We start from the raw sequence: 6,004 nt of genomic DNA, 5'->3' as shown, positions 1-6,004 counted from the left end.
TATAGTTTATCAGTCAGCTTTAAATTGATTAACAGAGTGTATTGTTATTGTGTGTATGTATGTGTGTCAATATCAAATTGAAAACTTTTAAATAGCCAGTATAGACAACCCCCGGAACAGGCCGAGTTTCGGACCGGATACGGCACCATAGACCACATCCATACAGTATGGTAGATTATACAGAAGTCCCATGAGTATAATCGGCCCGTGTGTCATGCATTCGTGGTCTGTGAGTAGGCCTTTGACTCGGTTGAAATCTGGGCTGTTCTGGAGTTCCTGCAACGTTGCCAAGTTGATTAGTGACACATCCAATTGATGAGAAGTCTCTACGAAGCTGTCACCATGTCCGTTCGAGTACGGAATCAGGAAACAAATCCTATACCATTGCATCGAGAAGTGAGACAAGGGGACGTTATTTCCCCAAAATTGTTCACTTGCAATGAAGCACAATGCAATGGAGCATATGTTAAAGACGCTGAACTGGAAAGGACGTGGCATCAACATTAATGGCGAATACATCTCTCACTTGAGATTCGCAGACGACATCATCATCGTGGCAGAAACGCTGCAGGACCTACAACAAATGCTGAACGAGCTAGCTGATTCTTCTATGCGTATCGGCCTACGGATAAACTTGGATAAAACCAATACTATGTTCAATGAACCGTCCTCGAAGTTGTTCAAAGATATGTATATCTACCTCGGGCAGACTTTGCGATTAGTTGGACAACAACAACCTTGAGGGCGAGGTGAATAAAAGAATTCAGCTGGGTTGGGCAGTGTTTGGGGAGCTACGTCGAATCTTTACATTGTCGATCCCACAGCGTCTTAAGACGAATGTCTTCAACCAGTGCGTCCTACCCGTCGTAACATACGAGCCGAAACGTAGACACTCACGACAAGACTGGTCCAGACCAGCTTAAAGTCGCTCAGCTTGCTATGGAAAGGCTTATGCTCGGCGTTTCTCTGAGGGATCGCATCAGAAATGAGGTGATCCGTCAAAAAATCAAAGTCATCGACATAACCCACCGGATGAGTAAGCTGAACAGGCAGTGAGCTGGCCATATTTGTCGTAGAACCGATAACCGTTGGGGAGAACGAGTTCTAGAGTGGAGACCGCGTCTCGGCAAACGTCGTGTAAGACGTCCTCAGGCACGGTGGAGTGACGATTTACGCAAGGAGACAGGCAGGAGCTAATTGTCTGAACGGGCTGATGATTATGATGATGATGTTATAAGTGTGTGCATGCGCTCACTTAAATATCAAACTAAAAATGACGGCCAATTCCCAAACGCTCAACATAACCTCTAATCACACTTTACAATCGAAAGAAGAATGTATATTTGATAAACAAAAGAGTAATTTATCGTAATTACAGAACAGTTTGAGACCTAACAGTGTTTTCCAAAACACTAAAAAGTTGAAAGTAAGTCAACGAAAATACTAAAAAACAACACATAGTGCGGAGCGCGGGCATGTCGCAACTGATTTACCATTTAGGCCCCACTGATTGGTCGAAACAAACCCCTCGCCTCCCGCACCTTATTCCGGAGATACAGGCAGTGCGCTTGCTTACCCACTGCGCTCGGTTACCCCCTACGACTATATACACCATAATAAAACTTGACCACCAATATTTTATCGGTGTTGTATTCAATGATTGGTATTGATATGGTTGATTGATATTGTAAATGGATTTCAAATTAAAACTTATGGTATAGCCAGCTTATACTAAATTGTTTTGCAAATTTTTTGGAAATTTTAAGGACTTAATCATAGCAACATGGCTATTAATCACGCAACCTCATGATTCCTGTGTCATTGAAAATATAGAAAAAATTATAGACATATATATAAATATATAAATGTAAGTATTAGTTGTTTATTGTTACGGTTCATATCACCAGTTTCGCTGCGTGCAATGGTTTCTATTGACATCACATTTGGACCAATTTAAGCATTTCGATTATGGCAGTACGAAGTTTGCCGGGTCAGCTAGTTTATTAATATTTCTAGATTTATTTTATGCCTACCGACACAGTTTTTTGTTACTCTCTCTCTTCATATTACGCTCTTATAGTGATTATACTGATCTTAAACTTAATTCCGTTTTTCATTAAATACACCTGATATTCATGGACAGATATAAATAAGTAAAATATAATTGTACTTCATATTATTAAATGTATAGGTAATTATACTTATCTATATTTTGTGCGATTTTCCTCGGCAGATTCTACTTTTCAAATTGGTACTGCTTTTAATTTTATAAACTATATAATAATTTAAGTGTTTATAGGAAATTATTCAAATTAAAAGTATTTATTTATTATCGTTTTTCATAAAATATATAAAATTTAACTGTAAAATATTAATTCAATGATGATTGGTAAATCTCTTCATTTAATACGATCGAAAAATCCTTTAATTATATTTATTCACAGTGAACAAAAACAAACACTGTTTAATGACGGGCTAAAAAATAAAAAATGAAATATATATGTACTTTAATTTACAAAATATATAAATATAATAACTGTGCTGATTTTATTTGAAGAATTTTCAGCAAAATATATATAGGTATGTATTCCATAATTCCTAGAAGTTTGTGATCGTCGTGATTCGTAATCTTAACCGATTTCTGATACTTTAGTCTAGGCAAGCACCATTCTTTTCAACAGACTTCAAAAAGGAGGAGGTTATCAATTCGTCTATATATTTTTTTTATGTTTGTTACCTCATAACTTTTCACTGATTGGAACGATTTTGATATTTTTTTTTTGTTTGAAAGGTAGTGCTTCTCATAGTGGGTCACATTTTAATTTTATCCTTTTCCGATGATGGTATCCCTATGAAAACGATATAAGTCTTAAATTTGCTTTATGTATATGCGCGACAAATAGATGAATAACTCGAAATTGTGCCAACTAATTTTGATGATTCTTTTTTTATTATAAAGGACTTATACTCTAAGGGTAGTTTGGTGAAAGTTTGGTAAGGTTCTGAGCATAGAATCATGGGGATTGCAGGTGCGTTGCCGGCCTTTAATATAATAGAATATTTAAATAGAAAAATATTCATATTTTATAATTCAAAATGAAAAGGTCTCATTGTTGTATGTGGTCGAATTTTGGATATTTCATTATTTTACTTTTACAATATTTAAATATTAAAGTTTGGACGAGGTATGCAGTTCATTTCGTTACGTATAATTTTTTTTGTTCGTGGAATTATGTAGAAGTTTAGGTCCATTATTTATAATTGTACGACGTGCTCAATGGTTATTTTTTAAAGAGTCTGAAGTACTGACAGGTCTTCGTCCATTTTATATTCTTTATGTTCAGAAGGTGTCATATTAGTTAAAAAGTTACCGAAAGAAGAAAATATATATTCACGAAATTTTCACGTATTTTATTTTGAAAATAGGTACCTAGTTTTTGTAAATATATTGCACAAAATGCTCTTTCGTATTCCGTTGTGAATCCTTTTTGTCTATGTGAGAAATTTATTACCTATACGAAGCAAGAGTTTGGTTTCCTTTTGGCGTTTAATTGACATTCATAAGTTATCTCAGCTGCAATAGTAAAAAACATGAAAATCCGTTACTTGTTTACCCAGCGATTGCGTTGGAGCATATTAGGCAATAAGCTCCAAACCTTTTCCTCAAAGGGCTCAGCAGCAGGACGCTAATTACTTTATCCAAACCAAAATATTAAATTCATTTGCAAACTTAATGGGTTTAAGTATTAGATAAGCTATTTCAAATTTAGAAACAAAATAACATTACTATACAATTCGTTTATTAATGGTTTAAAGCATCAACTGAACATTTGGTTTAGTTTTTTATTAACACAAAATATATTGAAATTCCAATTAATGTTTCATTTTATTTGGAAAATATGATTTGAATTTGTTTTAATATTTAAATTATATTTTTGACAAGACAGTTAAACAGAAAAACACCCTTTGAAATGAAAAGAATAAAATAACAAAAAAGGATTTCGGTTTTTACAAGTTGTCTTATTAAATTTAGTTATCTGTAAGTACTTATAGTAATTGATAAAAAAACAGTTAAATTTTTTATTATTAATTAATTATCCAATAATAATTTATCTTACTGAATTATTAACATTTATACAAAGTTGGCTTATTTATATACATAACAATAATAAAATTGACAAAATCTAAGTATTTTACAAGAAATGTACATTGATATTCAACCCTTGTTCTTTAAAATCAAGCATCGACTTCACAGACGTGTATACGTGTGGAAAAGTTGCAATATCTAAAGCTTCATGTGTAAAAAAACTGATTGATTGGTGAATTTTCTTTTATGATATTACATTTTTTACAATCATCGTGATATATTAGTTTTACAAAATTAAAAACGAAGTTTAAGGGGACTACAGGAGCTAATTGCCCTTGAGAATCACGCGCACACACTTACACTAACGACAAAAACTGCATGTCCCCGCGCGCACTACGCTTAGCGAGGCGGCGAGGTTACGCCTGAATATTCCAATAGATGGCGCCGAACCGCCGCGCGCCGCGCCGAGCGAAAGCGAAGCGAAGTCAATTCTATCAATTCTATCAATCATAGATTTCATAAAAATAGACAGGACAACAGAATTATTTTAATTTCTTTGTGTCATTTAAAAAATATGATAAAATTAAACTGAATTAATTAAACTTAAATTATTATTATTTTATGTACAAAAAATAGTTAATTTAAACATTTTTTTTTCTTTAATTTTTACTGTATCAATTCAATTAGTTGTAATACTAAATATTAAATCGTACCTATTTTTAAATTTTGTAAGTTTGTTAAGCGATTTATTAAATAAAATTGGAACTGTTCGTAATTTGTACACTGACAAAAAGCGTAGAGTTTGTTAGTTTTACTAATATCGATACACAAAGAAAAAAAATTAAGTTAAAAAAGTCAGCATCAAAAAGTTACTATAAAAATAATATAGTCAAGTCGGTTTAGTAGAATTATTGGTTAACTCAGTCAATCACAGTGGGTTTAGTCATAAATCTCATAAAAATAGTTTGGATATTAGAATTATTTGTATTGTTTTTGACTGATATTTGAAATAAAACTGATTCAATTAAATTCAAATATTTTTATTTATTTTTGGTTTAACAATAAAACAAATAAATTTCGTTTCAATTTTTTTATTAAAATATTTTTTTTAATTATTCGTTCGTCGTCGTTCGTTATTAAAATATCTTGGATACTTGCAATCAATATTTCACCCACTTTCACTGAAGCTACGAGCTAAAATTTTTCAATTGATACTATTTCCAATCTTTAAAAAATATTGAATTACGTATATGACACTTCTAAATATTTTAGTTCTTTGGTTCACAAAAATTACATATTTCAAGATGGCCCAGTGGGTAGAACGCGCGCAAGATGCGCGCGTTCTATTGCGGGTTCAAACCCAGGCAAGCACCACTAAATATTCATGTGATGTGCTAATTTGTATTTATTTATTTTTTTTATTATTAAATTTCATCCATACATAACTATATTTCCTATTATAAACAAAATTGATAAAATTAAACTCTAACGTAATAGAAATAGCTTCCGTGTTATTTTTTTCGATTTTCTTAATTCTGAAATAATAAATGCATAGTTGTTAGGAATTAAATTTTAATAATTATAAAATATATATATATTTTTAAATATAGTCCTTTAAAAATAATAAAATTATTTAGTTCAGAGTGCGGGGATCGAACCCGCACATTCTTCCTGGACTTGCTTGCATTGACCAAATACTCCATGGTGACTGTAAGAAATCTGTCGAAAAATCTGATTCTATGCGAACTAATTGCATTGTTTTTAATAAATGTTTCCAATAATCATTATTTATAAAATATATATATAAATATATATATATATATATATGTTTACTAATTAAATACTCTTACCTTTTCATATTATCTTTCATATGTTCGGCTTTTTAATTTATATGAACGTTTTTTAGTTTTCTTCACA

The sequence above is a fragment of the Vanessa cardui genome, chromosome 3 (genome assembly GCF_905220365.1).
Source record: "Vanessa cardui chromosome 3, ilVanCard2.1, whole genome shotgun sequence".
Lineage (NCBI taxonomy): Eukaryota > Metazoa > Arthropoda > Insecta > Lepidoptera > Nymphalidae > Vanessa > Vanessa cardui.
This window is presented reverse-complemented; position numbering follows the sequence as displayed.